The 16480-nt window shown below is 40.2% G+C and overlaps 1 long non-coding RNA gene across 3 annotated transcripts in view; it reads right to left on the bottom strand.

The window, feature by feature from the left end:
• Positions 1-1400: 1400 nt before the first annotated feature.
• The window catches only part of LOC148216689 (uncharacterized), a 29630-nt gene continuing 14550 nt past the window's right edge, over positions 1401-16480 (bottom strand). For all 3 annotated transcript variants that reach the window (XR_015794834.1, XR_015794835.1, XR_015794833.1), the window contains 3 exons: positions 11601-11694; positions 5166-5277; positions 1401-2164 (listed from right to left, as the gene is read on the bottom strand). This is a non-coding gene — a long non-coding RNA (uncharacterized LOC148216689). The remainder of the gene's footprint in view (positions 2165-5165; positions 5278-11600; positions 11695-16480) is intronic.

Below are 16480 nucleotides of genomic sequence, written 5' to 3'. Positions count from 1 at the left end.
ATTAACCCAATTGCCTGAATTTACAGAATCCTAAAGTAACAGACTATGTTTATATAACACATTGAGTCATAAATTAGCTATCCACATTTTAGCATAACATTTTGTACAAAGCCTAACATTCATAATGCTCTATTCTGTCCAATTCAGTGGCTAGTGAATGGGTAGATTATTGTTAATCAAACTGACCAAAGAATTATTTTGCTTGCTACCTTTCAAGTTTTTAATTGGTGAAATATAACAACCGCTACTTTTGTCACTACTACAAAATACATCAGTGATTTTGTAGTTAAAAGAAAAAAAACACTGCATATATTATAGTAATTAAAATAATCTAAACTTAAGGGAAGAAAAAGAAACTAATAAAAAATAGTATCAGTATAAAATTAACGTGATCCTTAAATTTATTTAATCATAACTATTTAAAACATATTACCTCATCTTCTTAGAATATAAGACAGGTCAAAATTAAGAACACACACGTATCTTGAATCAATTCCTTTTTTAATTAACTAAATACAAAAAACAAAGGCTATACAAAATTATTTAAAAAGCCAAAAACAAAAACAAAAACATACAAAACATACATTTACAGGCATAAATATATAAATAAATTGAGGCCATGATTCCTTATAGTCATCTATGGTTGATCTATATTAATCAATTCTGCAAACCCAGCAGTAGCTGGAGCCAAATGTTTGTGTTTCCGATGCTGAAAAATAAGTCTTTTGATTGTGAGTCCATTTTCTTGGTCCAGAAGTCAATTCCCATGTGATTGAGATAGTTTATACACATTTAAAATAAAAATATTGAATTTCAAATTAATGCATGTAATTTCCTATTATTGAAATAGAATAATATATTTAAATAAAGTTAATTTCACTGCAGCTCCAACAACATGAAAGTAATAAGGTCATGTCTAAAATATTATTTCTTGTTGAAAAAGATGTAGTCTAAAAATCTATTGAAATTTTGGGGTTTTTTTAACCTCTCTTCTTTTTTATTGGTTAAGTAAAACATAAAAGAAAAAAGAAAAAGATTTTACACACACACACACACACACACACATGCACACACACATACACACATAAACACCTACATACATATATGGATTTTGAGAAAAGAATAAAAAATTGTAAAAAGAGCATTCTAGAGGCCCCCACTCTTTCTTTCTCCCCCACCCCCCTTCTCCCCCAGCCACTAATTGCTACTTGGATATTTTTATACTTTACTTTGAACATTATTACTCATTTTTGTTTGAATCATTTAATTCAGGGTTCCTCAACCTCAGGAACTTTAAGATGGGTGGACTTCAACTCCCAGAATTCCCCAGCCAGATGGCTGGCTGGGGAATTCTGGGAGTTGAAGTCCACCCATCTTAAAGTTCCTGAGGTTGAGGAACCCTGAATTAATTGTTATTGCTGTTATTGTTTTAAATCAGTTTCTCTTTTTCTTCAAAACTCTACTCTTACTTTGCCTTGCTGTGTGATACATTGCATGTAAGGGAAGCATTCCTGATTGAATTGGTTAGATTTCTGCTCTGGATATTTAGCATCAGTTTGTCCACTGCTACATATTCTTCAATTTTGGTCTCCCAATCCTGTATTGATGGCAAAGTTTCTCTTTTCCAATGTTGTGCCTGATTGATTCTTGCCACTGTCCCCATATATCTTAATAAATTATGATGCTTTTCATTTATGTTCTCTGGGATCATACCTAATAAAAACATTTGTGGCTTTAATTCAAATTTTATTTTCAGAATTTTCTGGGTGTTTTAGTGTGTTTCTTTCCAATACTTTTGGGTTTTTGTTTTTTACAAAACCACACATATGATAAAACTTGCTTCCTTCTTTGTTGTGGCATTTCCAACATTTATTGTTATATGATTTATACATCTTGGCAATTGTTGACAGAGTTATATACCATCTGTAGAACATTTTGTAGCAATTTTTCCCCCAGATTGTGGCTTGGTGTAAATTTTATTGATTTTTTCCATAAGTTTTCTCATTGATCCACTGTTATTGCTTCTTTGAATTGAATCAGTTCCGTAACCTCAGGAAGACACATCCAAGCTGACCAATCCATTATTGTACTTGCTGACTGTCCGCAGGTCCTTCCCCCATTGCAGTCGAGTATGGATGAGTCTCTGAGCAGATTAATTCCTTCCCTTCCACAAAAAGGCAAGAGAAGAACTGATAATTATCTGCTTCCTGTTCTCTTTCATTTATTCTCTTTCATGATGCAGTTATTTGTCTACTGTAAATGCCTACAAGGGCTTTTGAATAAGACAGGCACTTGAATGAACCCTGGGGAAAGGAGCAGGGGAAGAATTATCCTCAATTAGAGTCTATCCCTAACCCTACGTTCCAGGCATTACTTCTGTGACTTCTCAGAAAACCAAGGGGCCAACTGGGATTGCCCAACAGAAAGAGGCCACTCAGGAGCGATCAGGTCAAGAGCCTGAGATGCTGCTTCTTGCCAGTGGCAAACTACCACGCCCTCAGCCAATTCATCCGTCAGATTGTTGGGGGTTCCCCCAGTGTCTGCTGGAAACTGTAGGTGCCATGGCAGACCACCTGAATGAATCCACTTCTGTGGAGGGAGGGAGCAGCAGTCAATCAGAAATTGACCAGGAACTGATCTGACCATGATAAATTACAGATGTAATGTCTTTCACATCCAGATCATGCAACAGCTGCTCAGAGTTAAACACCAGGTTTAACATGTGACCATCCACATCATTAGAAACAAGATGGCCTGGGACCAGCCCTCGGTTGTCATGGAGTCCATGAACTCCTGAGCTCTACTGGAACTGGGCCAGCAACCAGGCTGGCAACCAGGTCCAAGAGCTCAGGAAGGGATCCTAAGGAGTAGCAGGATAGCCAGTATTCCAAAGGAACCCCTACCGTATCCCTTCAGCCTAACCACACATATGGGCATATACACCTGGATAGTGATCTTGGGTACAAGCAAGGTATCACAAAAGATTAATGCCACACTTCTTCCTTGGCCCTGGCATTTAAATTGGTGAAAGACCCCAAACCTGGGTAGACAAATCTCCAAGAGGGCCACATCAGAGCCCTCTCTCAGCCAGGTCTCAGTAATACACACCAGATCTGCCCATTTGACTGCTATGGGTTGACAAGGTTTTACTACAGACAGATCAGCATCAACTTTTTTCAATCTTCCCCTTATGATACCATAATTGCTCTGATGCTACAATAATCAAAATTTGTTCTTTCATTCCATCCATGAAAATTTTGTAGCAAGAACAAACTGATAGTTCAGCTTCATAGAACTAAAGTATCAAAGTTCCTACCTTACAATTTACTCTTTAAAAAAGATAGAAGGGGAAATGGAAAGGGAAAAGAAAAGAAGCTTTGCAATACTGTGGCAGGAAATGTAAGGGTTGAATGGAGCATGAGCTTCTAGGAGTGAGCTCATTGATTTAACAGGCCTAGTGGATTATCTAGACACTTTTCAGACTGGGTTTTAATACTGAGACTGGATTGATTGGACTTGCGGATGACCTCTGGTGAGCATGGGACAGGGGTACTGTATCTGACCTGGCCCTCCTGATTTCTCAGTGGTGTTTCTTGGTGGTTCTCCTCCTTCCTCCAGGGCTGGTTCCAGTCAGTGTTGATAGGGCATCTCAGGACTCAATTTTTTGCCTTCTCCTATTTAATCACTGGGTGAGGTCATCTCTCAGCACAGGATTAAGTACCACCAGTATGCAGACAATACTCAATTACTTATCTCTGCCCCAGGCCACCCAAACAATGCCATCAAGGTTCTTTCCTAGGTCCTGGAGGCTGTGAGTGTCTGCATACTGGTCGAAGGACAGGTTTCAACTCAACCCTAGAAAGACAGAGTGGCTTTGGGTTTTAGAAGCCTCCTGGATCTGGGGATGTCCCATTTTTTTACTATGGATGGGGTTGCACCCCTCCCCCTGACAGAGTTGGGGGCAATTTGGGGGTCCTTCTGGGCTCACGGTTCCTGTTCAACAAAGAGGTGGCAGCTGTCCCTAGTAAGGCCTTCATGCCATTTCATCTTGTATACCAGTTGCAACTGTTCCTGGAAGAGGAGGCTCTATTCTCAGTAACTCATGCCTTAAATATATCCTGGTTGAACTATTGCTATGTGTGACCTCCAATAAGCCTTGGATACCTGGCTTTTTCCTCAGGCACTGAGACCAGGCTATCAGAAGAGCCCAATATGGACTGATTGGATTGTAGATTTTAGAGGCCTCAGCTTTATTGTTATGTTGTTTTGTTCTTTCTTGCTTTTATGCTTTGTATTGTGAGCTGCCCAGAGTCACATGATTGAGATGCATGGCTATATAAACACGAGGGAGGGAGGGAGGGAGGAAGAGAACACAGCAGCCAGATAGCCCAAATCAAAATGGTTTCCTAGGGCAATGATTGGCAGCTGGAGGAGGGCTGCGCCAGGCCCTGCAGCCAATCCGAGCTGAGAATGAAACAAAGTGGTAGAAACTAGCTCCTCTGAAGGGCTTAAGACAGAGCCAGTCAGAAAACAGCCATTTGTTGCAGGGTGGATGTGGAGTGCATTTACAGTGATGCTGGAAGTAGGAAGGGGGTGATGTTGTCTGTTCCTGCACTCAGGTATTGCGATGGCCCTTACTGGCAATGGGCCGAGCAAGCAGAGATTTGCCCTAAGCCCTTCTCACAGAACGAGCAACAGATTGTCGCTGAAATTGGCAGGGCTCAGAAGGCCCCAGATTCAATTCCCAGCTTCTCCAGGAAAGCTAAGAAAGACTTTTAGGAGAATTACTGCCTGTCAGCAGACAGGCAAATATTGAGCTAAATGCCATAGCTTCCTAACTAATGCATCTCCAGCCTTTCACACTATTAAGTCCACTGGGACCGCTTGACATATTATTATGTGCCTGCATGGAGGAGATCTGTACCAAAAAGTATAGCTATGGCTTATGGGAGATGCTCACTCTACACAGTATTGTCATGCCATGAGCCTTTTGATCCAGCAACCTGATCAGTGCCTTCCCTCTAGGCTATACATTACTGTCAAGTTGCCTATACCAGATTGTCTAGACACAGAGAAATAATATGTGAAATGGACTTAAAGAAATGGGCTCTTTTAGCTACTACATACTGGGTAGGTTGATGATAAGGTGTGATGAAAAATAATACCTTTTGGCAACATAGAGAAGTTTTGTATACCACAAAGTCCAACATGATTACTTATTTCCACTGCAAAAGTCATATGGGACAATGGAATCTTTGGCTTCTTTCCCAGGAATATCTAAAGAGTAGAGAGCAAATACTTGTCAGTCTTTTGCTTTGAGTAGGAGAGTAATTTTCCTGCAAAGTCTGCAGTCTAAGCATTCTGTATATGTGTCCACTTAACAAAACTCCATTCATCTTCCTTCACAGCAAATCTGGACCTCATTACGTCGTCATCTGAACAATAAAAGCACAGACTTGGGGCTTTCTGACAGTGGCATCAGCATTCATCATGAATGGGCTGAAGACCAGGGAAATTTAACAGACTAGCAGAACAAAAGACCCCCCGAGAAGAGACTTCAAATGGTTAACCTACTGTGTCCTTGCTTTGTGAAGAAGGAAGGGCGCCAGAGCCTTAGGATCCGTTTTACAGGGTGCTCATTAGAGCAGACATATTTGTTCAGAACCTGGTGCCTGGGGCTGGCAACATGAGCCAGGGAAGGTTAAAAACAAAAAGCAAGAGGATGAGAACATCATTTAAGGTACCTGCTATTTAGGTGGGATTCTCTTGACCCAAGCTGGACACAGGCAACCATTTGCAGTTTCATACAGTTTCAATGTATTTTTTGTTGCAGTTTTACATCAAAAATTAAGATCAAAGGGACAATAGGGTGGAATAGGTGGAGATATCACAAATGGGAAAGGAGCTGGGATTCCCCTTTTTTTAAAAAAAAATGCAGGTAGTATTTTTGTTTTCAACTTATTTTAGTGTTTTAGCCTACTGTAAGGCTTAAACAAAAACTTTATCCTGTTCCCCACCTTAAAACAACAGAAAACCACGCCACTGATTTTCAGCACGAAACCACTGAATTTTGCAATTAGAAGTTTGGCAATTATATGCACTCCAGTTTAGCCAACCTGTACATGTAGTTACTTGCCTATCTATGACTGCATATAAGCCTGAGATCATCTATGTGCAATCATGTCTTTAACCCACCTGGTTAAAGTATATTACTGTTAGGGTTAGTATATTTGCACAGTGCACTAAACCATAACCGTAATGATGCAGGATGGGTTCAGAGAACATGTTAAGCTACCAAATTGTAACCTCATTTTCACAACTTCTAAAGCTTGGTTAGTGTCAACCTGTTATTGTTTGATAGCTTAACGTGTCCTATAAACCCATGCAAATTGGTTAGTTTATAGTCCAGTGCCTTATCCAGACCTAGAAAATGGGTAATTGTGCTATATGAACACAATTGTTATGGCATATCTCATAAACCTGGTGCATCTGTGGCAAACTTCCCCACTTGGAGCCCTCCAGATGTGTTTGGCTACAACCCACTTCCCACTAACTATGTACAGAGATAAAAGGAGATAATTTAAGTTGGGACTGCTCTGATTTCTTTACATCTGGATAAAGCAGCAGAAACATGTGATAATATTGGACTCCAAAATCACCCACCTTGCTCATTTTCAGTTACTATTCTTTAGAGAGAGAAAAATATTCACAAGACCTGATCTATCAGGAGACAGATTTTAATTGCACATGTACTAATGAAAATTGCAAGTGATCAGTTAAGCCTTTTTCCTGGATTATGCTTGTCAAATCCAGTAGTTCCCTCTCACTGCAGCTACTCTGCCTCTGACAACAGATATTGTGAATAGCCACTCATCTGTATGAGTTTACTCAGAATGTTTCTGCAGAATGCTTTGGCCTTCCTTGCAAATCAAAGGTCTGGACAATGGCTTGTCTAGGTGCCCAGCCTGAGGTTGTTATTGAGATATCTTATGTGTATGCCTATGTGTGTGTACACATACATCCATGCACAAAATTAAAGGTGAAACCTCTTCTACATAGAAAAAAAACTGAAATCACATCACCAAATTCACCCACTTGGAACCCAACATTTGACAGCATGATCATATGCCATTTTAAGGGCAAAAATGGAAGCAGTTTGCCTCCTGCTCCTATTTATTCCCTTGTTGTTGTTTAGTCATTAAGTCGTGTCCGACTCTTCGTGACCCCATGAACCATATTGCGCCAGGCCTTCCTGTCCTTCACTGCCTCCCTGAGTTTGCTCAGTTTCATGCTCATTGCTTCAGTGATGCTATCTAACCATCTCATCCTCTGCCGTCCTCTTCTCCTTTTGCCTTCAATCTTTCCCAGCATCAGGGTCTTCTCCAAAGAGATCTCTCTTCGCATTAGGTGACCAAAATATCTGAGCTTGAGCTTCATTATTGATCCTTCCAATGAGCAATCAGGGTTGATTTCCTTTAAGATTGACTGGTTTGACCTCCTAGCAGTCCAGGGGACTCTCAAGAGTCTTCTCCAGCACCACAGTTCAAAGGCATCAATTCTTCGGCGCTCGGCCTTTTTATGGTCCAGCTCTCACAGCCATACATTACTACTGGAAAAACCATAGCTTTGACTATGCGGATCTTTGTCGGCAAGGTGACGTCTCTGCTTTTTAATATGCTATCTAGGCTTGCCATAGCTTTCCTCCCAAGGAGCAAGCGTCTTTTAATTTCATGGCTGCAGTCTCCATCTGCGGTGATCTTGGAGCCCAAATAAATGAAGTCTGTTACTGCTTCCATTTCTACCCCTTCTATTTGCCAGGAATTGATGGGTCCAGATGCCATGATCTTAGTTTTTTTAATGTTGAGTTTCAAGCCAGCTTTTGCACTCTCCTCTTTCACCCTCATCAAGAGGCTCTTTAGTTCTTCTTCACTTTCTGCCATTAGGGTGGTATCGTCCGCATATCTGAGGTTGTTGATGATTCTCCCTGCAATCTTAATTCCGGCTTGTGATTCTTCCAGCCTGGCATTTCTCATGATGTACTCTGCATATAGGTTAAATAAGCAGGGTGACAGTATACAGCCTTGTCGTACACCTTTCCCTATTTTGAACCAATCGGTTGTTCCATGACCAGTTCTAACTGTTGCTTCTTGGATTTATTCCCTCACCCCCCATGAAAAACAGGCTGAAAAAACTTTCCTGTAATGTCACCAAGGTCTTCTCCAACCCTTCAGAAGGTTGGCGGCTGAATTAAATCTCCTCACCCTTCAACTGTTGCTGTAGCCCATGCATCTGATGAACTGGGCTATGATCCATTAATGCTTCACTTGATAATAAACTTGTTAGTTTAAGATGCCAAAAAACTCTGTTATTTTAATGTAAAAGGCAGAGCTACTGTTTGACAGCAGAAAGTGAAGATAAAAAGAATTGGATGGAATAGTACCACATTTTAAGGCAGTGGAAGTGGGGTGGAGGTGGGGGAAGCCTAGCCATACCTTTGAGAAGGGAAAAAAGAGAATCCCCCTTGGTACGGAAAAAGGCACAGGAACTTTTTTCAGATCCAGCCTTCAGGTGAAGGCCTGGCTATATAGGGCAGGCAGATAAGCAGGCAAAACCCTGACATGGGGAGCAGTCAAGCATGTAGTCCTCCATCTACTGCTTAAAACAAGATAGTTCCAGAAGAGTTGTATCAGTGTAAAGTGTGTACATCAGAATCTATTACCATGTCATGTGGAGCAAACCACTGAAGGAGGCATTTTCCCCTGATCATTCATTTGGCTGGTTTGTCTGATTAAAGTTGAGTCCTGAAGATTAAGTGCATCAAATCTCAGCTCTTCTCTTTTTGAGCCTGACTGTACACCCATACAGTCTCTGGTTTGCTCCCAAATGCATATATTAGAAAGCGATTTGGGTTGTGGAAGAAAGATCTATAAATGGCTATTAGACATGATGACTAAATGGAAGGTTCACCTGCCAAGGTTCCATATCAGGCTGGCTCTTAGCCAGAGCTCACAAAGGAAAATCTCCCCAGCTGACAACCTGTACCAGGCAAGAGACAAGCATGTGACATGGCTGGTTATCTAATATTATTGCATTATTTTTGCAGCACCATTAATGTGCCCGTGTTTTACTAAATATAAAAAGGCAGGGCTGTGTCCTAAGGAATTTACAGTCTAAAATATTTTTAGGATGCTTTAGGAAGACAATAGAAGGAGGCAGAAAGCAGGCAGTCAGTAAAGGATATGTGTGGTTTCAGTTTTTTATCTTGGGCTTAATGACAACATTGTTACTTTCCCCAGCTTGACACCATTTAGATGTGTTGGGATTGAAACTCCCACCGCTGGCTGTGTTGTCTGGGAACCCTCATCTCCTCTGTGCAGTCTCTTATCTTCTCTGCATAATAACTCTGAAGGAAAATGTACATCCTCCCTCTCATCATTACTTGTACCCCCAGATGGGATATCTGAGAAAGCAAAAAGAGGGCAGCATGGCTAGGAGGCTCCAGAGAGTGTTGTCAAACCTTAGAGCTTTGACAAATAGCATTAAACACTGGTGCCAGGATGTACTACTGCTTTTCTTCATGGAAATTATCCACAGACTGCCATTTTTCTTTGTTGGTTTTAATCATGCCACCACTGAGCAACATCATTTGAGGGTTTGGAGCCTCGTAATCAGGATGGTGATGATATCCATCTCAATTTTTGCCTCTCCAGGGAATCAGGTACAGAAAGTTCTGAAAGTTCAGCCACCATCTGGATAGCCACCACATAGGAGAGACCCCGGATACTCAGATAGCATGTTGGATTCAGCACTAATCACAGAAGAACTTATGCTTGAACTTATGCTTGAACTTATTACCAAGATCCCAGTTCCCAACAACAAAACAATGCTGTAAAAGTTTTTTCTCATAGTGGTCAACTAAGTGTTTCAGAAGTGCTCACCATGAGGAGACAGAGGACATATCGCTCTCCCATCACTGTTCCTTGCAAATGGTATTTGGAAACATGCTGCCTTCAACCCCACAGCAAGCATTACGTTTTCAAGACATAACCCTTGACAGACCTCTCCTTCATGAGCTATCCAATTCCCTTTTAAAACTATCCATTTAAGTGGCCATCAACATATTGTTTAGTAATGAATGCTACAAGTATGTTATTACTATAGGAAAAGGTGCTTCCTTTTGCCTGTTTTAAACTCCCTTCTACTAAGCTTCATTGGATGTTCCTGTTCCTAATGTTTTAATATTATCTCCATGTTTTCCAACCCAGGCATATTTTTATATACCTCAGTATGTTTCCTTTTTTCAAGCTAAAGTGTACCAAGTATGCTGTAGGCTTTGTAATGGGAGGCTGTCTGAGTGTACTGATTATTTTGGTCCTCTTCCGTACTTTTTCCAGCTCGTATTATGTATTATGCTTGTTTTCTAGGGTAGTAACCTGAACTGTACACAGTACACCATAGATTTGTGTAAAGGCATTACAGTGTTGACTTTTTAATTTTCAGTCTCTTTGCTAATTATTTCTAGCATGGAATTTGCCTTTTTCACAGTAACCAGATACTGAGTCAACATTTTCACTGGGAAATCCACAATAACCCCAAGATCTTTTCCTGATTAGTTACAGACATCTTAGGGACCATCAGAGTATAGTTAAGGTTTTCTGCCCAAAATGCGAATCACTATAAACTTAAATTTAATTATATTTGTCACTTGATTGGTCATTCACTCGATTTAAAGAAATCTGTTAATCATTTTTGGTTTCTACTACCCTGAATAATTTTGTATCATCCATAAACTTGGCCAGCTCTCTCCTTACCCCTAAATCAAGATTTTTATGAATAAATGGAAAAGCATTAGTTCCAACGCACATCCTTCAGAGATTCCACTTTTTACTGCCTCCCATTAAGAAAATTGTCTATTTATTCCTCTTTGCTTTCAGTTTTTTAAATAAGCCAGTTTTAAGTAAGTACAGTGGACAGTACCAGACAGCACTCTTTGAAGATGTCCTGAGACTCCAATTACTGACAATGCCATTAGTTCTTCTGGGTGCTATGTAAAAGGAAATTGTCAAGTGCAGAGATTTTTGAGAAGGTAATAGATATTCCCTTGTTGTCAGAAGACACAGCCTCATGTTTATGGGCAAATGAAATCTTTTCTCTGCAGTAAATGACTTTATGGGACTTTTATGGAAAAACTAAAATAAACACATTTTAAATCCTAGCATTAACGGAATGTGAATCACCTTGCTGGAATTATTTTTAAGAGATCTAGATGAGCATCATATTAAAGATCTCAGCAAGTATACCTTCCATGTTTTATTTTTAACTAGAATCCTTCTTATCTTAAAAAAAAATACTGTATTTAGGCAGGAAATGAACAACTGCAATAAACCCCCACCCCACCGCCATGCATTTCTTAACATTCCACTGATTTCATCCTTTTACATTAAAGTGGCATTTGCCACTCAATAATACCCAGCCTCATTATCTTGCAGTATTGCTAGTTCCTTTTTGCAGGCACAAACTGAGATACAATATTGAATGACTTATCTAAAGTAATCCAGGGATCATATAGTCTGTGTACAGATTATTATTAATAGGAAGACCTCGCTGGGGCTCTGATTCAGTGCTTAGAGCTGATCATGGTACCACAACCACCTTGAAGAAAGGGGAGAGGGAGCTGCAGCCAGGATGGAGAGCCTGTACGGTAAAGATAGGAGAGACATTTGTTTAGTTTGCATCTGAATCCAAGCTTATTTCATATTTTCAGACTAATATATAAATCAAATTGTAGTTATCACAGGAAAATCATTGTTCTTCAAATTTTGCAATGCAATAATTAATACTCTATTAAAAAGCATATACCTATGGTTTTATTAGATGCAATTTTATTGTAGAACTAGGCACCGTACAAAGTAATAAAAGGCAAGAGCTGTATTCCTACCAGCTGTTCACAATCTTCCCCACAAATGGAAAGCTGCAGACTGGGTGACGGGTGTCAAAAATGGCCAGATACAAATGGAGACACCCCACAGACCTCTCCAAAGCTGCTGGTAACGTGTCCTCCTGCAGTGTGCTGTTGACAGCCTCCTAAACCCAGCCGGTGAAACATATTCAACCCAGCTCCATATAGGAGCCAAGAGAGCTGTGCATCAAGCCCACCAATGGCAAATGCTGTACTAGGGAGCACCCCATCCATCAGAGACCACAGGCCAGTTACTGTGACAAATGTTTCCAGTCACCACATTGGTAATGTTATTTTGCCTACTCCAACAGGGGACAATACTTAGAAAGGGCTTGTCAGAAACTTTCCTTCTTAGCAACTATCAGAAGTTTTCTATATTTTTCCTCTAGCTTCAAACTTGGATATGATTTATTTATAAATCTGAAGTTAACCAGGACAGAAATTTCTTCCAAAGGATTTTTTTAGCAGTTGGGCACTGGGGGGAGGGCCGGAAAATCTAGCAATGCTTGTGCTAGTGCTGCTACTGTTAAAAACCATGAAGTTAATTCCTCATTGACTGATTAATAAACTGATTATTAATGCCAGGTAAGAAATATCTGCAATTAAATAATTTAATTAACATTTCACTTCTATATCCAGATATTCAAATGAATCTGCTGAAGAAATGTCCAGAGAAGATGAGAATTTGCAAACCTGGTTTAGCCACAGGACCATGAGTCTAGGGGCCTGTATTAATTGATAGCTCCCATTAGACAGCAGTGTTGCAACAGTAGCATCATAAAGGGCTCAACTATATTTTTGACACAGCTGCACGCAGGACAGATTGATCAGTTAAATATTCTTAAAATAGCAGAACTTTTCTAATAATTGAATGAGTATTCCTCAGTGTGTGTGGGTATGCCTTCGAGTCATTGTTGACTTCTGGCAGTTTTCTTGGCAAGATTTCAGAAGTGGTTTGCCATTGCCTACTTCCTAGGGCTGAGAGAAAGTGACTGGCCCAAGGTTACCCAGCTGGCTTTGTGCCCAAGGTGAGACTAGAACTCACCGTCTCCCAGTTTCTAACCTGGTGTTTTAACCACTACACCAAACTGGCTCCACATTACATAGCCGTAAATGACTTTATCAGAATGTCTTTGTGTGTTGGAATTGCTATATAAGCTTCTCCTGGAATGCAAAAAGAAAACTCACCACTTTCTCATATTTCTAACAGAAAGGTAGTGACCTAGCCAAGTGGAGATAGTGAAAGGAGATGACTGCACAGATTTCCCAAGTAGAGGAAACTTGGCCATTAAAGTGATATTGGATAGTGAGATCAGCATGCCAAAGGGCTAATGGGCAATAGCCACAGAATGGTATTGGTATCCCAGTCCGCAACAAAGCAGCTTTCAAGGTAACAGCTTACTGTTGCTGAAAGTTTGACTGTCATGCTTAAAATAGGGAAACTTTTCAAGTCTGCAAGCTTTTCAGAAACTATTGCAAAAATGTTCCTGAAGCTGGAATGAGATGGTCTATGAGTGATTTTGTAGGTATAGTCAGCACCATCCCAGCTAGCTTTCCCATTTCCTGTGCATCACTTCTAAAAGCTTCAGGGCAGATTTCTTCAAAGGATTTATTTTAAAAATATACAAGGCTTGAAATCATGGAATAAAGTCAATTTGTCCTAGAAGGTGGTCAGGAAGCAGAAGCGTGGGGGCGGGAGGCAGTGAGGAGCAGCCAATGTCTGCTGTCAGTAAAAAAACCCTGTGTGTTTGGAGAGATGTACATGAAATGCAGACATGATTTATGTAAATTTAAAAAAAATTCACATTTGATTAACCGGATTTGACATATTCACAAAAATGAGAGAAACTGTAAGTGCTCACAATATGAAGAAACATCACAGTAGAGATATAGGCTGATTTTGAACTTGAAATGGAATCAAAGTTTAGCACTCTAACAATGAGGCTGGGTGAGACTTGGATTAGCAGGTTCACACCCTTTAAGAAATTAGGAAACTTTCACTTCAATGTTCAAGTGAATGCAGTTAGCCATTACATCTGAATCTAATTAGAACTGTAATTAGTATTAGGGTTACATCTAATTAGAACTGTAATTAGTATTAACTATGGGTTAGGGAAATCATAGAATCATAAAATGCAAGGGTTGGAAGATACCATCTAATCCAATCTCCTGAAAGTGCAGGAATCCACTACTAGAACATTCTTACAAGTGGCCATCCAGCTTCTGTCTAAACATCTCCAGTGAAGGGGAATCCACCATCTCCTGAGGCAGCCTGGTCTATTGTTGAATAGTTCTAATTGCCATCTAATTATAATTTTAATGGAACAGAAGGAAAACATGCTAAATAATTATTCGAAATGTTTAATGGATTTAGATTAAACTTTAATTTAAATCTAAATTAAATCAAACATTTAAATTTGGTCCTGGTCCACTTGTAATAGGTCCCCATGCGTATTAGGTCAAAATAGATGGGCATTCATGTGTTAAAACATGCAGCCATGGATTATTTTAGTGAGTGCTGAGATGTTTCTCTATTCCAGAGAGACTTTTTTTTCCTTCCAATCTGCTGGCCCTCATCCAGAGGGTACATCCTCTGCAGGTGAACTCCACAGTAGTAGCACTGGTTTCCTCTTAGAAATACTACGTACTTCCTCTAACTCCATCCTGGACATATAAAGAATTAAATTCACAGTCAACATTAAAAAAAAAAGTCAGCTGCAAAAATCAGAGCTTCCTAAGCCTCTCACTAAATGACCCCAAGCTTTCTGTAGGCCTATAAAGGAGAAATCTGTGTGGCTTTCCCTCAAAGGCCCTGTACTACAGCTCGTTAGCACAGAGGAAGCAGTAATGAATTTCTTGATGGACACCACCACAGGACTAGCCCAAGCTGAGCCATCAACTAAGCCATCGTGGCAAAAGCATGAGTGACAGTGAGTCAGGGGAGGCCTACAAAGTGATCATGTTCAAAAGCACCAGCAAAGCTCCAATGGGATGTAATTAAAAATGATTAAACCTCCCTCCCCCTTCAATGCTATGTGATGTCACATAAATTCTTCCCTAACAAGTCCCAGGCTACCTTTGCTTGAGCCACACAGTTCACAGGGGCTCCAGGAAGGAATTAAAGACACATTTGTGTTCATTTCTGAAGAAGGCAATAAAGTTTCTGCAAAGCCCTCTTGGCGGTCAGAGGTCAGCAGCAGAGTATGGATTTTTATTTAAGCTTCTTATTACCAAAGGCAAAGGGTGGGCTATGTTAATCTCTTTGGACTTTTTCTTTTGAGGAATGAGTGGGTCTTTCTGGCCACAGGAGAATGGAGCACAGAACCTGAGTCACAAAGCCGACAGGGAGCCCAGACTCAAAACCCCAAGTGAGGCATGGGGAATATCAGGGAAGCACCCTCACTTATCTCATAAACATCACCAGACACCCCAGGGTACCATCTCTCAGAGCTGTCATATGATCTGGATAGCAACCTTTCATAACCCCAGCCCATGTCAACTGACATGGGCTAGGCAATAAAGATCGGGTTCACAGCAGTCTACTTTACAAGTTATAGTCACCTCAAAGTTCACCTATTCAAGGAAATGCTTCTTAGGAGATTTAAATGGATGACCAGCATTGACTCCTGCTGCCTGACTTCTGTTTGTTAGATATTAAGTCCTTGAACAATGCAGTTTAATGGCTATATTTGTTGAAAGGGCTGAGCTTGAATATGAAATATTTGCAAAATATCTGTCTGCCACAGAATATTTTCTGTTAAAATGTGCAGAAAATTTAGAGGATGATTGTTTCACTTCTAATCTATGGTAATGTAACTGTGGGAAAGGATACTTTCAGGCTGCCATTATATACTAATATATTATTATTATCTATTGCAGCATGTTTGGAAACTATGCTTTCAGAGGTAATGTTCCTGCCAAGACAATAATGGTTTTTTTCTCCCACATTTCCAGTGACTTCTCCAATAATTCTTAAATCTATGCAAACTGGCCTCTCCAAAATCTGGTGGAACTTGTTACATGTGCAAAAATCGTGGCTATCAAGGAAATGTTTCTGGCAAACCAATTAGCATTTTCAACTGTATAAGTCCGGAAGTTAAGTTCCTTTTGCCAACCTGCCCAGTGTGGCAAGGTGGTCAAAATACTAATAAATAACGCCAGTTCTTTAAGGTATCTCAGACCTTCAGCATCATTGTCATGGTGGTTATATGAGACACTGAATACATCTAAGCATTAAAACACTTATAAGTTTCTTTGCATTAAATGACAGCTGTGCAAGACTGGCAGTTTCAATGAGGATCAACCTCAAAAAAATCCAGGACTGGTGGAAATGCAACACCGAGACAGATACCACAGTTTCATTCCTATCATCTTGATGGATTTCTTCTCCCTGCCATTATTCCTATCAGATCATCACATCACTTTGCTTGTTGCATCCTCCTCATGTTATCCAGTGTAGCTCTTACCAATCCATCTAGTTTAGGAAAGACCAAGGTCACCTAAGAGCTTCAGGAGGCAAGT

Source organism: Python bivittatus, unplaced genomic scaffold (genome assembly GCF_059951505.1).
Source record: "Python bivittatus isolate LINGU-HERP-01145 unplaced genomic scaffold, Pbiv_v1 ctg000080_np1212, whole genome shotgun sequence".
NCBI lineage: Eukaryota > Metazoa > Chordata > Lepidosauria > Squamata > Pythonidae > Python > Python bivittatus.
The sequence above is the reverse complement of the archived record's forward strand: the minus strand, read 5'-3'. Positions and strand labels throughout refer to the sequence as shown.